Raw genomic sequence first — 22,391 nt, 5'->3', positions numbered from 1 at the left:
TCCTCCTCTGAACTCAACACTGCAGAATAAAAACACTTGCATTGTGCAAGTGTCCTTATCCTTTTGAATACCAGGATTCTTAAGGTGATGATGTGCAATACCCATGATTTATGTGGATAACTATTTAAATGTGTGATGTGAATAGACACTGGTGGAGTTCTATGGTGTTGGAGAACAGACAATTTATCCTTGAAGTGCTTTGTTTGAATGAGTAATTGGCTGACAATGCATGGTGATTTTTAGCTTGCAGTGCAATGTATCACATAAGCAATTTAAAATCTGTCATTTTCTAGCAAACAGAGATTGAAAGCTGGCAAAGCTAGGACCCTGTATTAGTGCCACTTTGTATCAAATAAAAATGCAATAATCATAATAGAAGCCAAGTCCTCCAGTTAAATATATAATGTGTGCTATGCTACTATTAATACTTTAATAAAGCAATGAAAGGTGAAGAATAACACAATTAGTTGAAATATACAAAAGAGTGTAAATCATTCACATGAGCCCCTTTGAACCTTTAAAAATTTAATTATAGTGAAACATTACAGGGAAATGTTTAGGCAGTTAGAGTAGAAATGTCCGCTGATAATAAAGCTTCCTAATGAAACTGTAAATTCTACTGATACTGATGTATAATATAATACCATTCTGTTGAAAACAGAGCTGCATCAGTTCAAGCATACAGAAATGAGTCCTCAGAAATGTAAGCATTAGTACAAGAGGGGGGTAAATCACATCAGGGCTGCACCTGACATTACTAAGCAAACGATCAATGGGACTGATTTACTAAAGGGAATTTTTCTTTAGCTTAGTGAATAAGTTTAAGCTCTGCTGAGCGCTATTATCAAATCCTGTGAAAGCAACATTTTTTATTGTTTTAATTTCAATGGAAAGTAATTTTTTTACCATGTTCACTAAGCTAAGAGAAAATTCTCTTGCAAACAGACCAACCTTTGCCTTCAGTAAGTCAACTCTAGTGATTTGCCTTTGCTTCCTAGGTGGGCCTATTTAGGTACTGGCTGCTTCCCATTTGTCTTTCTTTCTTTCCACTCTGCTGACACAGTCTTATGCCGCATACACACGGTCGTTTTTTGTGATAAAAAAAAACGACATTTTTAAAAACGTCATTTAAATTGACCATGTGTGGGGAAAACATTGTCTTCTGAAAAACGACAAAAAAAAAATTTGAACATGCTTCAATTTTTATGTCGTTTTTCAAAACGTCGTTTTTTGTGTCATTTAAAATGATAGTGTGTAGGCTAAAACGACGTTTAAAACAACGTTTTTAAACCCGCGCATGCTCAGAAGTAAGTTATGACGCAAGCTTGAATGGAACAGAGTGCCGCTAGAGCATTTAAAAAAAACGATGGTGTGTAGGCAACGTTGTTTTTTTAAAATGAAGTTTGAAAAACTTCGTTTTTTTTCATGAGAAAAAAACGACGTTTTTTTACAAGACAAAAAACAACCATGTGTACGTGGCATTAGGGCCATGTCACACCAACAGCTTGTAGCAACTACAAATCTATCATTATTTCCCTGATGATTTGTATCACTGTAGCTACAGAAATGCTGTTGTAGCTTCTGTTATTCTTCTTTCCTGTTGTTGCAGTATGTACTGGTTACTGACCATTTGTCTTTCTTACTCTCCACTCTGGTGGCGCAAACTTAAACCCTGTACACACGACCGGGATTCCCGGTGGTAAAAAGTCAGCCGGGAATCCCGGGGGGAAAACCGAGAACCTGCTCGGTAACTTTCCCCCTGTACAAACCAGAGGTTTTCCTGTCAGGAATCCTAGCCACGTGTATGCTCCCCATAGGGAAACTGTCGGGAAAAAGACCAACGGGAATCGCGGCAGGAAAAAAGAGAACATGTTCTCATCCTTCCTGCCAGGATTCCTGGAGGTTTTCCTGTCGGGAAAACTGCCATGGAGCAGGGGCCTCGTACACACGACCGAGAAACTCGTCGTAAATGAAACATCGTTTTCCTCGACTAGTTCCTTGTCAGGCTTGTGGAGAAACTTGACAAGCTTTCTTTGCGTACACACTGTCAAGACCAAATCTCCTCATTCTCAAACGCGGTGACGTACAACATATACAACGGCAGGGGAAGTTTGATTCCACTGGCACAACCCTTGGGGCTGCTTTTGCTAATCTCATGTTACTGCGTGTTAAGTAAAAGTTTGGTGAGAGACAATTTGCACTTTTCAGACTGTTACAGCGTGACAAATGTGCTATCTCCATTACAAATGCTACTTTTACCGAAGGTGCGCTCCCGTCTCATACTTTATTCTGAGCATGCGCAAGCTGCTTAGCATACACATGAACGTGTTTCTTGTCGTAAACCAGCTCGATGAGGAACACAACGAGTTAATTTGAGACTCCCGTCGAGGAAAAAGAGAACTTGTTCTCTTTTTTTTTTTTTCTCGTCGAGTTCCTCGACAGTTTCCTCGATAAAAAACATACACACGACCGTTTTCCTTGGCAAAAAAGCTCTGCCACCAAGTTTCTTGATAGATTCTGTCGAAGGAAAACGGTCGTGTGTACAAGGCCATACACACGGCTAGTTTTCCCGGCCAAAAACTGGTCGTGTGTACGTTAGACCCATATTAAAAGTCTCTCATTATTTCCCTGGTTATTTGTATCTACTGTAGCTACAGAATTTCTGTTGTAGTTACTATAAGGCTTGTACATGCAACTACAAATTATGCTCACCAGCAGCTGTGTTGAATAACTCAAGTAGCAAGCTTCATACTCTGCAAAATTGAAATCCCTCTGACTGAATTAAAATGACTTATGCCCTGTACACGCGATCGGTTCGTCTGATGAAAACAGTCTGATGGACTGTTTTCACCGGACGAACCGATCGTGTGTGGGCATCCCATCCATGAAAAAAAATAGAACCTGTTTTAAAATGTTCTGAACGACAAAAACAATCGTCTGTGGGGAAATCCATCGGTCAAAAATCCACGCATGCTCAGAATCAAGTCGACGCATGCTCACAAGCATTGAACTTCATTTTTCTCTGCACGTCGTTGTGTTTTACGTCACCGCGTTGGACACGATCGGATTTTTAACTGATGGTGTGTAGGCAAGACTGATGAAAGTCAGCTTCATCGCATATCTGATGAAAAAATCCATCGGTCCGTTTTCATCGGATGAACCGATCGGGTGTACGTGGCATTAGATTGCAGAAGCACAGATCTTTTTTTCATTGCTAATCTGCATTTTTTCCTAGTGTTTTAATTTCGAAAGCGGTAGTAAACTTTATATTTTATCTGAGCCCCTGTAGCTTTATGCCATAATGTGCTAGTATGCACCACATACTAGCACATAATGACAGACATACCTGTCAAATACCTTCACTATTTGTGCGAAAGCACTCCCATCTTCATGTAGTTTTTCTTCCAGGTTTGAATCATTCAGCCACATAAATGGTGGGGTCATGGTGATGTCACTTTCGTGCATGTGCACAAGAGTCACATTTCCACAGCACACAAGGGTTGCCATAATATGCTCTGAGCTGTGCAGGAGGAAGCCTTTATGGTAGAAGAAACCAGCCTCTCCTGCCATAAAAAACCCTGCCTGTCAGTGTTTTTTTTTTTTTTTAATATCATTCTTTAGCTGCTAGAAAGCGCTGATACACATTTGTTTGTGTGGCATGGTCTATAGTACATAACCACAAAGTTTCTCATCATTCTTAAAATGTATATTAATGAAAATGTCAGCAATAGGCTAGCGCAAAAAACCCCGGAAAAAACACAGTGAAAAACGTTTGTGAATGAACTTCAAGGTGAATAACAAAAAATGTATACAAAACACACTATAAGTGATGTATGGTGAAGTCCCAAACATGAATATAGGCTTCCAATATAGTGATAAAAATGTAAAACAGAGTCCACAAAACCAGGAAAAAAAGGAAATGGAACTTCTTCCTATTGAAGTGACACCGAATAGTAGAGGTGAAGAAAAGAGTTGCCTGTAGTCACTCGAATGCCACGTACACACGATCGGTCAAACCGATGAGAACGGTCTGATGGACCGTTTTCATCTGACCAAACCGATCGTGTGTGGGCCCCATCGGTTATTTATCCATTGGTTAAAAAAATGCAATCTTGTTTTAAATGTAACAGATGGATACCTAACCGATAGAAAAAAAATTATCGTTAGTAGACACAACCATCGGTTAAAAATCCACGCATGCTCAGAATCAAGTCGACGCATGCTTAGAAGCATTGAACCTAATTTTTTTCAGCACGTCGTTGTGTTTTACGTCACCGCGTTGTGACGCGATCATTTTTTTAACCGATGGTGTGTAGGCACGACTGACCATCAGTCAGCTTCATCGGTTAACCGATGAAAACGGTCCATCAGACCGTTCCAATCTGATGGACCGATCGTGTGTACGCGGCACAATACTCTTCTGAGGTAAGTGAATGGGGTACTCTTACCAGCTATGTTGGACACACCTGTCTTCCGACAGTGGGTGATGTGAGCTTAGGGTCCTAGTTGGTCTGGATCCGCTGTTGAGCAGAAGTGGACGGTCCTGATGGGTCAAGATTTATAATTCCCTGATCGCAGCTGCTGGATGCCAAAGGAACAGCAGACATCCCTTCAGGGTCGAATAAGACTGGGTACACACTGGGATTTTCCCTCATAGGCTCCGACAAAAAAATAAAATAAAAGAGGCTCCAAGTGGTGCAGGTCAACCAAAATATTTTCATATATCAAATGACAAGATAAAAAAGTGATCACAAAACGTAAAAACAAGTATAAAAAGCAATGTGGGGTGCAGTAAATGCATAATAGCCACATAATTTTTTGCTAATCTCTTGCTTCCTAAAGCAATGCATCTCACTTATCTAAACAATATGAAGAGGGTATTTAAGTCCCTTTTCCTTTTATACAATTTCTGTTGTTGTTTCCCCAATTACAGCCCTAATTGAGGGAGACAGTGATCTAGCTAAGTCGATATGCATCACTGATCAGCCTTGATTACTTCTGTTTAGGAATGAGGTTGGGTTCAGCTCGTGCATGGGTTCTCAGTTTGCAGACACCACAGCAACAACTACCAATAATTTACTTCCTAGTCCTTCAACTTAGGGCAGGTGACTTGGAGTAGCTAATATTGTGAATTTTGTTATATGCTAGCCCCTTCAATTTAAAAGGCTGGATTCACAGAAATCATAAATGGCTGGATTCTTAGAAACCATATTGACACCATACCTCCCAACTTTCTGAGATGAGAATGAGGGACACCTATTAGCAAAAGTATGTAGGCATAATACACACACCCTACCACGCCCCCATTAAAGGGGAATTGTTAAAAAAAATATTGGTTAAACACACAAATGCTTTTTTACCACTACCATTCATTTATATCGGCTTTTGGAATTTGCAAATGCAGCAGTTTAGAAATTTGATAAAAGGTTTAGCAGCGGGGAAACACTTTTCGATAGATAAGTAGTGCATTTTATTTACAACTATATAGATCAGACCAAAATGAGGGACAAATGAGGAGGAATGAGGGACAGAGGGACCTTGTTCCAAATCAGGGACAGTCCCTGGAAATCAGCGACCGTTGGGAGCTATGTTGACACTGTGCTTAGCTGTTAAAAGGAATGCATGAGGCGTGCAACTGATAAAGTGCATAGGGACAAATTAATGTAGGGTTTGTAACACTTGCAGACAAAAACCCTTACTGAATGTCCGTGAAAGGTAGCAATATGTTGTGTATCTTGTGTACCTTGGGGAATTAGGGGGTTGGAGAAAGGGGGTGGATTTTTTTTATCCTTATGTGTCTCCTGCAGATTATTTACAGTCTCTCCACCCAATTTTGCACAGAGCTTATTTTCCTTTTTTTTCTCTTAGTACAATTAAATTTTGCCACACCCTGTCACTGTCCACTCGCACTGCAGTCATTGCAAGCTGCATGTGTTTTTTTTACAGGTTTGTTTTCATATTTTTTTGCTCATTGTAATCTGTTTTATTCACAGAATGTCCCTGTTCACATGCACTTTTTTTTTTACAGAGCAAATTTTCAAGCACAGGAGCTTGTTCTTACTTTTAGGCATGTGGCAGGATGGATTAAAGACAAGGGGATTGTGTGGGACAGTGGTGATACTGATGTGGTTGATTAATATAGTAAGTCAGAGTTGACTATTATAGTATAGAATGATACAGTGTTGACTATTAGATGTCGGGGCACTTGTTCACGGGGGTTGGTATTAGATGGTTTACTTATTACTGATCCCTGATCTCTGCACCACTTACTACTGGCCTCTGAACACTGTCATTTACTACTGATCCCTATACCCCTTGAATCCAGCCACTTACTACTGATCCCTACATTCTGGCAACTTACTAGTGACCCATGAACTCTGCATCACTTATTACTGACCCTGACTACTGCTCCCTGAACTCTGAGTCACTTTCTACTGACCCCTGAACTCTGAGAATTTACTACTGACCTCCGAACTCTGCACCACATACTCCTGACCCCTGAACTCTGTTTCACTAGTGACCTATGTGTGACTAACTGCTGACCCATAAACTTTGCGTTACTAACTATATGCCTCTGTGTTACTTACCCCTAAACTCTACATCACTTACTACTGATCTCTGAACTCTTCTGTGTCACTCACTTCTGACCCATGAACTCTGTGTCATATATTGCTGACCTCTGAACAATGCATTACTTACTACTGACCTCTGTGTCACTTTTTGCTGACCCCTGAACTCTGCATCACATACTACTGACCCCTTAACTCTGCATTACTTACTACTGATCTCTGAACCCTGCATCACTACTGACCTCTGCATCACTTTCTACAGCGTTCAAGGGTCAACATTAAGTGATGCAGAGTTCAGAGGTCAGTAGTGAATGCAGTAATAAGTGGCCCCCTGTAACATAGTACAATCAGCCCTACTCTGCTCTGCTTACCTGTGTTCTCCCCTACCTCAACTCTTCACAGTACTGGCTCTTCTCCCCAGTAGGCAGTCCAGTAAGCAGTGCTGAATTACAGCTAATCATAGCCCTGCCTACAGGGCCAAGGATTAAAGGAGTACTCCAGATTTTTTTCATAAAATTAGCAACATCTTGTAAAAGTATATAACAATGTAATTCACCTGCATTATCATATCTGCCGCAATCCCCGACTTCTCAGAAACCGGAAGTTCGGCCAGTCATTCTGGGCTATGAATTTCGTACCCCAAACTTCATTGTGCCGGCGCCATCTTGGTAACGAAACGTCACGCGAACGTCACGCTTCTGCAGCCTTCCCCGTTGTCTGCTCCGGCCTCCTGTGTCCGCCCCTGGCTCCTGTGGGTCACTCCCACACTTTGAATATTCATTTCTTCTTCGTTTGCACAGCCCTGATTCGCTGGGCTGTGCAAACTAGTCTGTAAGCCCCCAGCCTATCATCGGCGTCCGTCCGCGCCTGCGCACTGATCTCAGTGCCGGGACCGGACTCATGTTCATTTCATTTCATCGTGAACTTTTATTTACCATTATGGGAGTTCAGGCTGCTTCCTCCTGCTGCACGGTATATTTAGCTATGTGAGCTGCATGTGTACTCACATAGCAAGAGCTCCGTGCAGCCACAGGACACTATGATTGGTGCAGGGTTTGGAGGGGCGGGATATGATCATTTTAGGGGCGGATGGCATGGCAGGGGAGGCAGAGAGGGGTGTGTTTATTGAAATGAATGGGGAGGGGAGAGACTTGGGTAGGGGAGGGGGGATGAGATGAGAGGCACTGAGAGACCGGAAAAACAAGCAAGGGAGCTTGAGGGATGACGATTTTTACGTCATCCTCCAGGGCTCCATAACCCGGAAGTGGCAGAAATTCAGGACGAGGTAGCAGAGGAATGGCTGGGCCGATTTAGGAAAGAAAGACATCGACTGAAAGGTAAAAGGGAACATTATAGTGTAAAAAAGAAATGCATTATACAACTCCTTTAAGGGAAGGGAAGGACCACAACAATGCCTCTTCTCTATAACACCAGCACCCCATCCTTTCTTCTCATTGCCAGTACCCCAACACTCCAGCATGCCAACACTACTGCTCGCCTCACCACCAGCAGCCGTATCCTCCTCCTTCACCTCATTTTCTTCCATCTCTTCCTGCTGCCCCATGGCACTTTAAATTCTGAGGAAGTGCAGGGACAGACTTCTGTGCAAAAAAATGGTCAATAGCATATAAAAAAAGGTGACTGAGTATCCAACACTGTGGCCTGGCGCTTTATTTGCGCTCCAGCAGCAGCACTGCAGAGGTCTGCGAGAACAGAGGCTTACATTGAAAATAGTATGGTGAGATTAGCTGATGATGATGGGGAAATAGGATAATGAAGAAGATGAAAGAATGCATTGTCTACATCTGAAAAGCAAATGGTTGTTCTGAACACTGAGGGGAAGAAGGTTAAAAAAAGGGTGCATGAGCAGCACATGTAAAAAAAAATACTCTTTTGCATCCGTTAGGAGAAAGATGAGGAGAATAAGAAAGTACATTTTTTTAAATGAAAAAGATGTGGCAGTATTGGGGGAGGAAGATGATGAGGAGAAAGGGGGTGCATGTAGCAGCACTTAAAGTAGAATTCCAGGATTACCATAACTAATCTTAAAAATACTACTTTCCCCATCCTAACACCTATGCTTATTAACCTGTGTAAGAAAGATACATATACTTACTTATTTCATGCCACTCCGGTCCAGTCACATGATCTGGCTCCCCTGTTACAGTTAGCACTGCTGTAGGGGTGAGGGAGGGAGAGGAAAAAGTGCCAACAATGGATGGGCCAATTTAGCATTTGAGTGATATCACTTCTACACTTACCAGCCTTTGTCAAGCGCTCTGTCCTCTCCCCTGTAGCCTGAAAAGAGGTAAGTATATGCATTTTTGTTACACAGGTTAGCAAGCATAGGTGCTAGGAAGGGGAGGGAGTATTTTTAAGATTTCGCATCCTGTTGTTCCCCATTGACAGCAAAAAAAATCACCCAACATTGATTGATGTATTTAAGTGAAAAAAGGTATTGACCCAAGGTCTTATGGTTCATTGATCAATGATCGTATTTCACATTGTATATTATTACTTTTAAGATAATATTATGACTTTTTACCTAATTTTAGACCAGTATTAAAGTGGCTGTAACCCTAAAAAAAGATCCTGTTCCTTGAGGCTGGGTTTACACCTATGAGTATTGGATACGGGTTTCCACACCCAATACGCATAGCAGGAGATTGTGACTGGCTCACACATTTCCGCAGCGGCTCCAGTGTGCCTTTTTTTGGTCCATTTCAGGTCCAAATTCAGCAAAAAAAATTATCTGAAATCGGACCTGAAATGGTGAATGGAGACGCCCCGGGCTCCTGCTGTAAGCCTCTCAGTGCTGTAGTGTGAACCCAGCCTTAAAACATAGTGCTTCTGCGGTATCATTTGTCCCTTTCTATGCTGTAATATACTCTCCCACTGTAATCCGCAGATTGGGAAAGGAGAGCGGCAGACGTAACCGCACATCAGCATTTTAAAAAAAGGTATTTAGCTGCCAAATTTTAAAAAAAACACACACAATATGTAGTACATGATGTTAATGCAGAGGAGCTGGACACTTAATTGTCCTAGGCACCTGCGATGTTGGCCACCCAAAGCCGATCCCTCGATCCTGGCAGCTCCCGGCGCCATCATCCTCACTAAGGGGAACAGGCAGTGGAGCCTTGTGGCTTCATTGCCCGTTTCCTACTGCGCATGCGTGAAGTCTCGCGCCCTTTGTGAATGGGCGGCTGCTTTCTGGGATACACACAGTTCCCAGAAGACAACACGAGGAGGACGAGGAAGAAGACCTGCCGCGGACTAGGAAGAGGCAGATTAGGAAGATCCGCATAGCAACCACTATTTTTGGTAAGTAAATGTTTTTTTTTTGCAGGATTTTGGTGTATTTTTATTTTTTAGGGTGGACCTCCACTTTAAATACATAGAAAGTTTATGAATGATTTTGATACAATTTCTACTTAAAGCGCTACACCATTTTTTACAACCACTTTAAAATGTTCAGCAAAATAAGATCTTTAAAGATTTTAAAAGTTGGAACCTCCATAAGGAAAACAAATATTTTACTTCATAGAACTAATGCAGCTGCAATGTTTTTTTTCGTATACCAATGTGTTTCAAAAACATTACGTTTACAGAGTTTTATGGAATAACAAAGCCATCTGTCTATTTTTTCATGGAGAAATGTCAGTAGATTTAAAAGACTGACCTAAAGTAGAACCTAATTGTCACTGAATATGTCACATTATCATTTAAAAGAAAGTAGGTAATTAAAAAATGGCACACTACACTGGATAAGAGAAGACGTGGGCTTTTTGATATATTGAAAGAGTTATTCCCTTTGCATTTTGTATACCTTAGTTAGTAAAGCCGCAGTACTGTTTCAGTAATGCACCAAATATACAGCAGTATTTAGCACACATAAACATGTTTATTTATCTGGTACAGTAGTTGTAAATGAGTTATCACAGTCAATGATGTGAAACACTGACATCATAAAAATGTTTGTCTTTCTTTTATTTACAGATATAGAAAATTACCAGAGATGATCCCTTTATTAAGGTGCAGTAAACCTGTTATTGTGCTTTGATAGGGTGGCAGTCTGAGTCCCTAAAGTGTAAATTCTAATTGAGGCATGTTTTTACAGAGTGCTTGAGCTGTTGTACCACTCATTTTACTTAAAGTGGATGTAAACCTGAAAAAAAAAATGTAATGAAGACTTCTACCTGGTACAGTAAAGGATGTACAGTCATCTGTAACCAGTGTTGCCGAGAAATTTGTGTCGCCACATCCCCCACTGCTGTGATTGACACCTGAATTCTTTCTCTCGTGCACGAGCATGAGAGCATAGGACGTGTGTCTATGATTCTGGCCAGGAATCCTCCACCTCCACCGAGTAGATATGACATGCACACATTGATGGGGCCGTGAGTGCACTCTGCTTGTGCTGTGCTGTGCGCGCAGTAAAGACTGATCTGCACGCACTTTTCATTGTCCAATCGCGATTTTCAGCCTCGCGACACTTCCTGGTGACGAGAAGTGTAGAGGTGGAAGAGGAAATCATGTGACATCATGACTCCGCCCCTCAAACACAGGCAAAGAGACCAGCCCACTGATTCCAGAGTTTTGCGCCATTTGACGGCGGCAGTATGGCTCCCCTGCGTGAATCCACTTAGGGGCCGATGCACGTGCCCAGCACCCACTATGCCCCCTGGGCACCCGCGATCACTCCTGACAGAGTCAGAATGGGGATCTGTGTGTGTAAACACATACATCCCTGTTCTGTCAGGGGAGTAGAGACAGATCATTTGTTCCTAGTATTTAGTAACAGCGATCGGTCTCCTCCCCCAGTCAGTCCCCTCCTCCACAGTTAGAACACACACTGAGTGAACACATTTAAGCCATTGATCACCCCCTAGTGTTAACCCTTTCCCTGCCAGTGAAATTTACACAGTAATCAGTGCATTTTTATAGCACTGTTTGCTGTATAAATGTCGATGATCCCAAAAAAGTGTCAAAAGTGTTCAATCTATCCACCACAATGTCGCAGTCCCACTAAAAATCGCCACCATTACTAGTAAAAAATAATAATAATAAAAGTGCCATAAATATATCCCCCTATTTTGTAGAGTCTATAACTGTTGCGCAAACCAATCAATGTACGCTTATTGCGATTTTTTTACCAAAAATATTTAGAATACATCTAGGCCTAAACTGATTAAGATTTTTTTTTTTTTTAATTGGGGATATTTACTATAGCAAAAACTACAAAATCTTGTGTTTTTTTCAAAATTGTCGCTCTTTTTTTGTTTTAAGCGCAAAAAATAAAAACCACAGAGATGATCAAAAACCACCAAAATAAAGCTCTATTTGGAGGGAAAAGGTCATATATTTTTTGTTTTTTTTTGTTCAGGGAGGGGGCAAATTCTTCCAGGGCTGAGGTGGTTAAGAAGGTATATTGGTCAATGTGAGATGGAGTCTGTGGACGTTCTTCACACAGGAATGTCCTGACTACTTCCAGCAGCATTTTACCACAGTACATGCTTCCCTTTACCAAAAAAAAACGTTTTTTCCTATAATTAGAGAAGTGGACAGAGAACACATTTTTTGTGTAATCCATAGCTACTAGTTTAATGTTATCATGAACTGCTCCAACTTATCTAAACCTAAAAAAGTTTAAATATAATTTCTTATTATAGGTTACTACTACACTGTGCACAGTATAACGACATTCACCAGTTTCCCCTGAGCTATACAGATTTAGGTTTTAAATAATAAAAGAGCATTCTTTCAAATTGTAACATCCTGCTTCTACATACATAGGGCTAGAGGGTTCACCTGGTATACTGATATCAATGCATATTGCAGTCAGCACAAGTCTAGAGTCAAAGAACCTAAAAAAAATATATGTTTTGCTTAAAGAAAGAGATTGACTCCCCTTACCTTACAACTATAGCACATAGTGAAGAAGGTTATACATGGACTGCAAATCGACTGGTTCAGGAGTGTATAATGACTGAGTTTTTACATGTAATATCTAATAAAAGTTGTATATTTTAAAATTCCATTGTGATCTGTGTGGCATCAATGATTCCCTCCCTATAGGGTATGCTTGTGCATTATTTCAGTTACTGACGCAGCACTTATTAGTATTTACCGTATATACTCTAGTATAAGCTGACCCGAGTATAAGCCGAGGTACCTAATTTTACCCCAAAAAAATGGAAAAACTTATTAACTCGAGTATAAGCCTAGGGTGAGAATGCAGCAGCTACTGTAAGCGGAAAAGAGGGTCAACAATGCCCATTGCAACCTCACTGTGCCCATTGCCCCCTCACTTTGCCCAACCTCACTGTGCCCATTGCAGCCTCCCTGTGCCCGAGTCAGTGTACCTGAAATTCTAGACATACTGCGGGCGTCCATTCATTGTTTAAAAGTTACGGTCTTCTCCTGGTCCCGTTCCGTGATAGGCGTTTCCCATCAGCCTATCACGGACGTCTTCTCATCCTCGGACTCAGTTTCCCAGCTGACACTGTGTTCAGTGTTCCGCCAATCAAGGACGTCTTTTCATCCTTGGACAAGAGAACGTCCGTGATAGGCGGAACACTGAACACAGTGTCTGCTGGGAAACGCCTATCACGGAAGGGACCAGGGGAAGCCGCGACTTTTAAACAATGGATGCTCGCAGCCCTTCAGGTACACTGACTCGAGTATAAGCTGAAGGGGTGTATTTTCAGCCCTAAAAAAAGGGCTGAAAAACTCAGCTTATACTCGAGGGGTATAGAAGTGGACATCTATATAAATAAAATGTCTTTATTTTTACCTAGTAGAGATCCATTCCAAACTTTTATAATACTGCTATAGCACAGGATGATCATTTAATAACAAGAGGTACAGATAGTGGTGAAACCTATTATGCACTAGCAGACTAAAAAAAAAAAGTTACCTGTTAAGAATTATTTTAAACCACTGAGAGTTAATATAGAATAACGGGGTAAGTTTTTTTTTCCTTACCACTGAATTCTTTTCAACAGTTTTTTTGCTACCGTGGCCCTGTTTATAGCTTGATAAATAAATACAGTCTCACTGTATGAGAGACGTTGGGTCCTTCAGGGAAATGAGTAATTTGTGATGTGGTATATCACTGCTCTACAAGAAACAGACTGATTCATCTTCAAACAGCAGAACAAAAAATAGGCAAAAGGATGAAGAGCATTGTAAAGCTATGGTACATATAAGACAAAGAGAGAATTCAGCTTGGAATCTTATATCAATAGCATACTCGTTGCATACACTACATCATATTATATTGCTTGTAATGCTTTTTGGAGTACATGATAAATTCAAATAGAACTGTACATTTTAAAACTTAGTTAGATACTATTTAACTATAGTTAAGTGTACTTAACCTCCCTGGCGGTATGATTCTTTCAGAAAAAAGGTGCTGAAAGCGGTACCATTATTTGCAAGGAAATTTGGCGTTTTATATTGTAGGTCTGTAATTTTTAGAAATAACTCACTTAAATCTGACCAAACAAGAGTATTGTAGGCATCCCGGGTATGACATTTTTTTAAAAACAAAATTATAAATGATAATATAATAAATAATTATAAATAATTATAACAAATAATAATATAATTATAATAAAAATTATTCAATAATGTAATCAAATCAAAATCACTGAAATTTGCTCAGTTGCAGAATTGTCGCTGTCATTATTATTTTTTTTTATGACGAATTTCCCCACAAATCGCTATCGCACAATTCTGCAAGTGATTATAATTTATTATCGCTGTTTTTTAGCTGCTCTAAAACCATTTTTGACATAAAGGGACACTTTTGGTTGCTATGGACAATCTACAGTTTGCAGGGAGAAAGAAACGTTTTTATTAAATAAAAGTACATGTAGGGCACTGGGGAGACCACTAGGGACAAGGGGGGTGTGCATTTTTTACATACAGTACTGTAATCTATAAGATTACAGTATACTGCATGTAATGTGTTTGTTAAAGTTTTTGACTTTGGCGCCGTTCTCCGCTCCCGTGCGTCGTAACGTCGCAGGGAATGGAGATCGGCGGCACAGGAGGACGCTGTGTGAATCGAGCGAGGACCCGCTCGCTCACACAGCGCGGTGGCATCGCTGGATCCAGGGACAAGGTAAGTAAACAGTGCCTGTGGATCCATCGAGGCAAGCCCGAGTCTGACTCGGGGATACCGATCCTAGCACAAAAATCTAACCCCGAGTCAGACTCGGGAATACCGCCAGGGGGGTTAATACAAAGTTAAGTGTGCACAAAATAATAAAAGACATGATGGGTGTAAAATAGTTTTTTTTTTTATTGAAAGGTGAATCAAGAAGACACTATATTATACATAAAAGAGAAGAATGCCAAAAAAGGATTATGGGCACACAGAACATAGACGGCCCATTGGAAAACTATTTTGCTTTGACAGCTTGTTGGAAATTGAGTTACTACCAAAAATACAATTTTTTTATCACACAACTGCCCTGAATGTGCAAATGACATTTGGATGACAATGTATCATGATTTTTAGCCCAGAGTCGAATACATCATATAACCAATTTAAAATATGTCATTTTCCAAGCAAAGAAAGATTGCTGCGTGTGGTGAACAAATACAAATGCTATAAATATGATTGGAATGTAACCTTGTTTGGGCTGAAAAGTTGTAGCTGATTGACTTGTGAATTGGATTTTTTCCAGCACTAAAGGCCAACCTCACAGTTCATACGATGAAGCTCCACTGACAACTAATTGTACACCAGCTTTGTTCTGGAACTGTTATTACAAGACGGAAATATCAGCTGGGGGAAGGCCACTTCATTGCAATTAAACCAGCTGCAATATAAGATTTGGCATCTTCATGAAAAAGGAATATAGAAAATTATACTGTTGTTACACAATTGCTTCAAAAATAAGAACAATTACAGATATGGGCAGAATTATAATGCCAAATGACTCAAATGCACTGAGCAGCATTCTGAGGTAAAGAATTCATAATTGTATGTGGTATTTTCAAAGGCCAAAAAAGCCCCATGTGATGTGACGATAGATCACAACATCCGTATGTTTCACATTTTATACATTATCTTGTGAGCAATGTGTAAATATGGTATGTCAAAGGCTTAAACTGTATGTGTGTCCAAAATCTTTTCTTTAGTTTTGGATAGAATGAGAAAAAATGAAACCCCCATCGGTTTGTTTGTTTTATGGTCTGTGACCCATTTGGCAAGATTGTTCTTCACTTTCTGCCTTGTAGGTGCTTAGAGAAATTAAAAGCCTTTTCTTATAGTGTATAAGATAATTGTACAAGGGTATATCTCATTGTTAGGAGAGTTTTCTTTTCTTTTCATTTCCCAGAGAGAACTGCAGTTGAAAAGGAGTGACTTTTTAAAATGTCACTATTCTATTTATAGTGCTTTAAAATTGGTTCTATGGGGAGATGAAGCTGAACGTCTTTCTGAACTCTTGGCAGCATCATGAGATATGGCATCCCTGGGGTTTGATAACACTGATGAACACCCCAAACACCCCATTTCATTAGCACTATACATAATCTTAAGTAAGTAATCTTACAGGTGTCTTCCCTTGGCTTTTTTGGCATCTCTGCTGGCAATGAAATGCTCTACCCCAGATAATAAAGAAAGGTAAGATACTAATCTGAGCTATGCTGGTGCCAGTGGTCCTCCTGGGTACAGTACATGGCTGTGCTAGTGCCAGTAGTGCCCCTTTGCAAAGTGCTGGGTTGTGCCAAAACCAGTAGTGCTTATATTTATTAAGCACAAACCACTAGGAATACATAAATTAAAATAGTTAGCAGGCACACTTAATTGACTTGAGTTTTGAGGCTATGAGGAGAGAACCCGTGCATCCATTTCCCCCCCAAAAAAGCTCCACTGAACAGAAACTGAATTTGTTGCCACTGCATTCAACATTTTGCTCAGCAAGCCAGATTATTATAGGATGCTTTTATTAAAGATACCATGTACAACCATAGAGCAGTAGTGTAGAAAACTGTCCCCTAGCCAGAGTTCAGCATTAGCTAGCTCATCCCTGAGTTGAGGTGCCCCAAAAGATGAGTCTGTATATATTTAACTGTCCATTAAATTATTAAATAATTACAAAAAATATATTAGCTGCTATATTAACAGTCAAGTATGGATTGCTTTTGTGTTTTGCTATTATTACAATTTATAAAGAAAACATAAATTGAGTCTAATATTTCTCTGTACTGCAATATCACCTCTAATGCCTCGTACACACGACCATTTTTCTCATCTCAGCAGGAAAAAAAATGACGTTTTTCCCGACGTGATTCCTCTCCAGCCTGACTTGCATACACATGTTCATGCAAAAAAACATACAACACGTACTACAGGACTATAAAGGTGCAGTTCCTTTCAAATGGCGCCACTCTTTGGGTTGCTTTTGGGCTGCATACTTGATTCTGAGCATGCGTGTTTTTTTCCCCCTCGGAAAAGCATACACACTACCGTTTTTCGCAATGGGAAAGACGACGAGAAAAAAGAGAGCTGGTTTAAAAAATTTTGCGGGCAGTTTTTTACGTCGAGAAAACTGCTAGGGAGCATACACACAATATAAAAAATGGCAGTTTTCTCATCGTGAAAAACGGTCGTGTGTACAAGGCATAAGAACTTACAAGAAAAAAACAAAGACAAAGGCAAATGGAGACTATAGATCTTTGCAAGTCAAAAGCAAACTGACAAATGCTAAATGGAAGTTTAGGTCTTTCCAAGTCAAAGAGTATTTCCAGAGATTTTCAAGGTGCAAGATGTACAGTATTAATCTATTGTGATTCAGAAACTCCCCTTCATTGTACTGACTGCTCTAAACTCATAAAAGTTAAACCTTACATGTTAAGGTTACAGCCCAAGAACGATCTCAATTCTAGGTTACCTAAGAAACAAAGATTACACAGGTGAATCTTCTTTTTGTGCAGAAGCTTCCTTAGTTTTCAGTGTATAAAGTAGCTAAGTAAAATCCTGCCTTATACTACCTAAACAATGAGCAAAAAAAAAAGAAAAAAAGGACTGTCATAAAAGATGTTGAAAATATAATATACAGTTTATTTAAATATTCAAAATGCTCCCACAGCAGTGTTAATATATTTTAGTATGTATTGGTCCAGATGCATTCTGTACTTTGCATAACCTTCTTGTGAAACATTACTATTGTCTTTTTATTTCTGTAGAGAAAGAAATCTTATTACATTAAAATGTATTTCCAGTGCACTTAATCATTTGAAATGGATGAGAAAAGGTATTGAATGAGAGCCCATATCTGCAAGTCATTTTGTGAGATTCATTAGCATTCATAGGAGTAGCACTTAGGCATGCAGGAAAGTGTGGCATCCTTAGACAGTGTTTGTTAGATTGTCAAAATTATCCAATGTACAAGTAAAATACTTGAGTTTATGTTTCCAAAATTTCTTAATACGCACATAAAACCATTGCCAGATATTTCAATAAGGTGACAACCTGTGTGCAAAGTGTAGTAATAAACAAAAGAGTCTGATATCCCACAAAGTGGCCTAGGTGGGCTTACACACACATCAAAGTTGAAATTTAGATGCCCTTTATGTTGGCCTTTTGTGGGCTTGTGGTAGGTGACAGCCCAAAAATATAGCTGCGATTACCTCCACAGGGCAAAGAGAGTCTATATTATTATGACATGTGACAAGCCAAGGAATCTGGACAATGTCACATACAGTACATGCTTCTGACAACAAATCTCTGGCTGCATACTGTGGTGATACATTCAAAGCTTAACTGCAAGGGTACAGCTTTTTTTTGTTGTGTGTCACATTTAATACATTCATACAAGTAGCCTGTAGACACTACATCCTGTGTGTTCTGTATTTTAAGTTACATTTTTGCTTGATCAGGAATTTATTCTGCAGAGACAGATGAAAATACTGCGCTGTTTGCAAATGTGCACGTTTCAACACCATTATTTAAGGAGAAATTTAACTCTGACCTATGTTAGTCTTTTATTGGGCACAGCTTACAAAGGACTAGTCACCAGTATTCTCCCTGCTTCTGATCTTTTACCCATTGCAGACTTACTACGCGTGTTCTGCATTGCGCCTATGTGTGGAGGTCAACATTATCCAACAAGGTGAGCAGTGAACAGCACAGTAGTGACATAACTAATTCTTACTTGGCATGATGATGGCTCTAAAATTATTTTAATAAACAAAAAAAAAAGTACCTTTTTCCTAATGGATATACAGCTGTCACATGACCTAGATCTTTCCCAGCCTGTCTGCAGGGAGACATAAGTAGGAAGAGCCTCTATTCCCCTGATGCTGTTAAAAAAAACAGCCTTTGGAATACAAAGTAAAAATAAATAAATAATATCAATAAACTGTTTTACATTGTCATACAAATATATATTTACAAATATATATTTAAAATAAAATCTTTAATATTTTTTGGAAATAACATGGTGTGGGCGGATTTCCCATCCCACACGCCTGTGTCTTAGAATAAGAGAAAGGTGAAGCTTCCATTAATCTACATGTAATTTCCCACCCCCGTTGTATTTAGCTGGTTTGTGGGCATGGAGGAGGAGGGCGAGAGTGGTCTTGTCATTTACCATTGTGTATACACCCATATGGGCTACTCAGATGTTATAGGGAGGAAATGCTCAGCATAGAAACGGAACGAAAACTGAGCATGTGCAGAGTTGCCACCACAGCTGCAAAATCCTTAGCTGAATTAGGGTTTAGTGACACTTTCATTTCTTAACAGACTAACAGTCAAATGCACAGTATCCTAAATGCTCTCATATTGCAGATATACATAAAGCTATACAGAACAGGCATACATGTGCTTGTACACCAGGGACATGCAGTCAGAGGAGGCAGGTGAGGCAGAGACATTTAAAAAATGTAAAACAAAATCAAGCTTCAAAGGGTCATAGCTCAACCCCCCAAATTTGGAGAGTAAATAGCCTAAGTCCTACCCCACCACTGGTTGGGGCTTCTATGACATTTGGTTTCGGAGATACGGGGCTCCTTGTGCAGCCTGTCAGAAGCTACATGTAGAGCAGCCAGTTTAAATACAAGCTGGCACACTCTGTTTGCAGCAGACTGAGAGGTTGAGCTCACAGTGCCTCTCATCACTTCTTGTCAGAGGCACTGAGCTCAATGGACAGCTTTGAGTCTTGGACCAATGGTAAAGTACCATTAGCCCCAGCTGTCCAATAAAAATGCTGCAGTGGAGGCACGCCTCATAGAAGGGGCATGTGTCTAAAAGACAAATGCTGCCTTCCAGCCCAGTACTCTTAACTAGAAGGAAATACAATGGCCCGGATTCACAAAGCACTTGCGCCAACGTATCTCAAGATACGCCGCGTAAGTGCAAATATGCGCCGTCGTATCTGTGCGCCGGGCCCACAAAACTAAGATACGCCTAAAAACAGGCTTCATTCCACCAACGTAACTTGCCTACGCCGGCGTAGAGTGGGCGCATATTTACGCTGGACGCATGTGGCGCTCCCATTGATTTTCTATTCAAATATGCAAATGAGGGAGATAAGCCGATTCACGATCGTACTTGCGCCCGACGCAGGCTACGACTGGTGCGCGTAAGTTGTACGTACGGTGTAAAGTTATGCCCCGTAAAGGAGGTGTAACTCAGCAGCATCCATGCAAAGGGCTGCACCAGGGAACCCAAGCCGGCCTATTTTACGTAGTTTACGTTGGACGTGAATATGGCTGGGCGTAGGTTACGTTCACGCCATAGGCAGTGATCTGGCGTATCTTAGGCAGTTGTTCCGACGTGATTCTGAGCATGCGCAGAACGATGCATCCATGTCCCGGCGCATGCGCAGTTGGTGATACGTATCTGTCTGGCGCTTGGCCCATCATTTGCATGGGGTCACGCCTCATTAGCATGACTCACGCCCACTTCCACTTACGCCGACTTACGCCTTGGAAACCCAGTGCAGTTTTGGGAGCATTGGCTTTGTGAATTCAATGCTTGCCTCTCTGCACTGCGTCGGCGTAGCATACAGGAGATACGCTACGGCGGCATAAATGTGCGCCGCTGTCTGTGAATCCGGGCCAATGTGTTTATGTGTATAAGATTTACCCACAATCCCATGTTTTTCTCACACAGTTAAGAGGGAGAATGAGAATCTGCTGCTTGCTGAATACTGTTATAATCAAGCAAAATCATATATTATTATGCTATATGTTGTAAGATTATTATTTATTTATTTACTGTGAAATTACTAGTTGGAAGTTATAACTTCAAACTTCAGTAATTTGCCCGTTAAGCCACCTGCTTGAGTACCGTTTTTGAAAATATAGTAAATGACCTTATACCAATATACAATAATTATTTGCATATTACTTATGGTAATTAACTCCTTGCCACCCAGGCCAATTCGGACACTTCTCTCCTACATGTAAAAATGATATTTTTTGCTAGAAAATTACTCAGAACCCCCAAACATTATATATATTGTTTTAGCAGACACCTTAGAGAATAAAATGGTGGTCATTGCAACTTTTTATGTTACAGGGTAGTTGCACAGCAATTTTTCAAACACGTTTTGTTTTGGAAAAAAAAAGGTTTAATGAATATAAAAAATGTTTTTTGTATAATGTAAAGATGATGTTATGCCAAGTAAATAGATATCTAACGTGTCACGTTTTAAAGTTGTGCACACTTGTGGAATGGTGAAAAACTCCAGTACTTAAAAATCTCCACAAGCGATTTTGACAGGTTACATGTTTAGAGTTACAGAAGAGGTCTAGTGCTAGAATTATTGCTCTCACTCTAATGATCATGGCGTATGTAACCTGTGTGTATCTGGCTCTGATACTAGCCAGGGCCTCACCAGCCACTAACCTCACCGCATGTCCCTACTGTACATATACGTACATTTTTCAGAGTACTGCTTAGGCACAATTAACATTTCTAGTTGTTCCCTATAACAATATAAATGTTCACTGTTTGAGTTCAGGTCAACTTTAAATAAAATTCTGATATACAAAAAAGTATAGAAAGTAGGCATAACTCCTTTAAATAAGTATGTTAGAAAACTGTATATATAAATGTTTAATCAAAATCAAATAAAATACAAAAAACGTAAAAAAAAAAACAGAAAATGCAAGAGGCGTTAAAAAAGCAAAATGATAAAATTCATACAGTCCATCTCTATATAATTATCGTCCAAACACCATGCTCAAAGAATAGTGGAATATTGTATGATTTTGTATTCCAAGCAAAGTGTACCACCCTATGTAGTAAGAATTCTCACACACCAGACTTCTTTGACCTAAAAGGACCTACAGAGCCCATAAATAAATCCACCAAGGCAGGAAGGAAAAGCATTCCCTAGCTTGACTTTCAATATCACCATAAGCTTCAGCAGTAATTATCTCCCATGGGCAATAAGCGACATAAGCCAGAAAGAATAATGCTCTCAATATGTAGTAAATTATTATGTAGTACAGTAAATGTATTAAGTTAAAAGTGTGCCAAAGTAATAAAAGGTTTACACTTACATATGCCTAAAAGGTACCAGCACAAACAGCCTTTAACAGTGATTTCTGTGCACTGCCACTCACACCCGCAGGCTTAGCAATCACTCCACGGACTGAAGCTCGTTACCCAGAAGTGACGCCACCGGAACCCAAATATGATGGCAGTGGTCCCTACTCAATGCGTTTTGCAATTGTGCGTCCTCAGGAAGCTCAGCTTATTAGATTGCAAATGTATATGGTTTTCTTACATACTTACCTTTAAAGGAATAACCCCTTCCTTTCTCACTGTTTTGCATATTCAAGTGT

The sequence above is a fragment of the Rana temporaria genome, chromosome 4 (assembly GCF_905171775.1).
Source record: "Rana temporaria chromosome 4, aRanTem1.1, whole genome shotgun sequence".
Lineage (NCBI taxonomy): Eukaryota > Metazoa > Chordata > Amphibia > Anura > Ranidae > Rana > Rana temporaria.
This window is presented reverse-complemented; position numbering follows the sequence as displayed.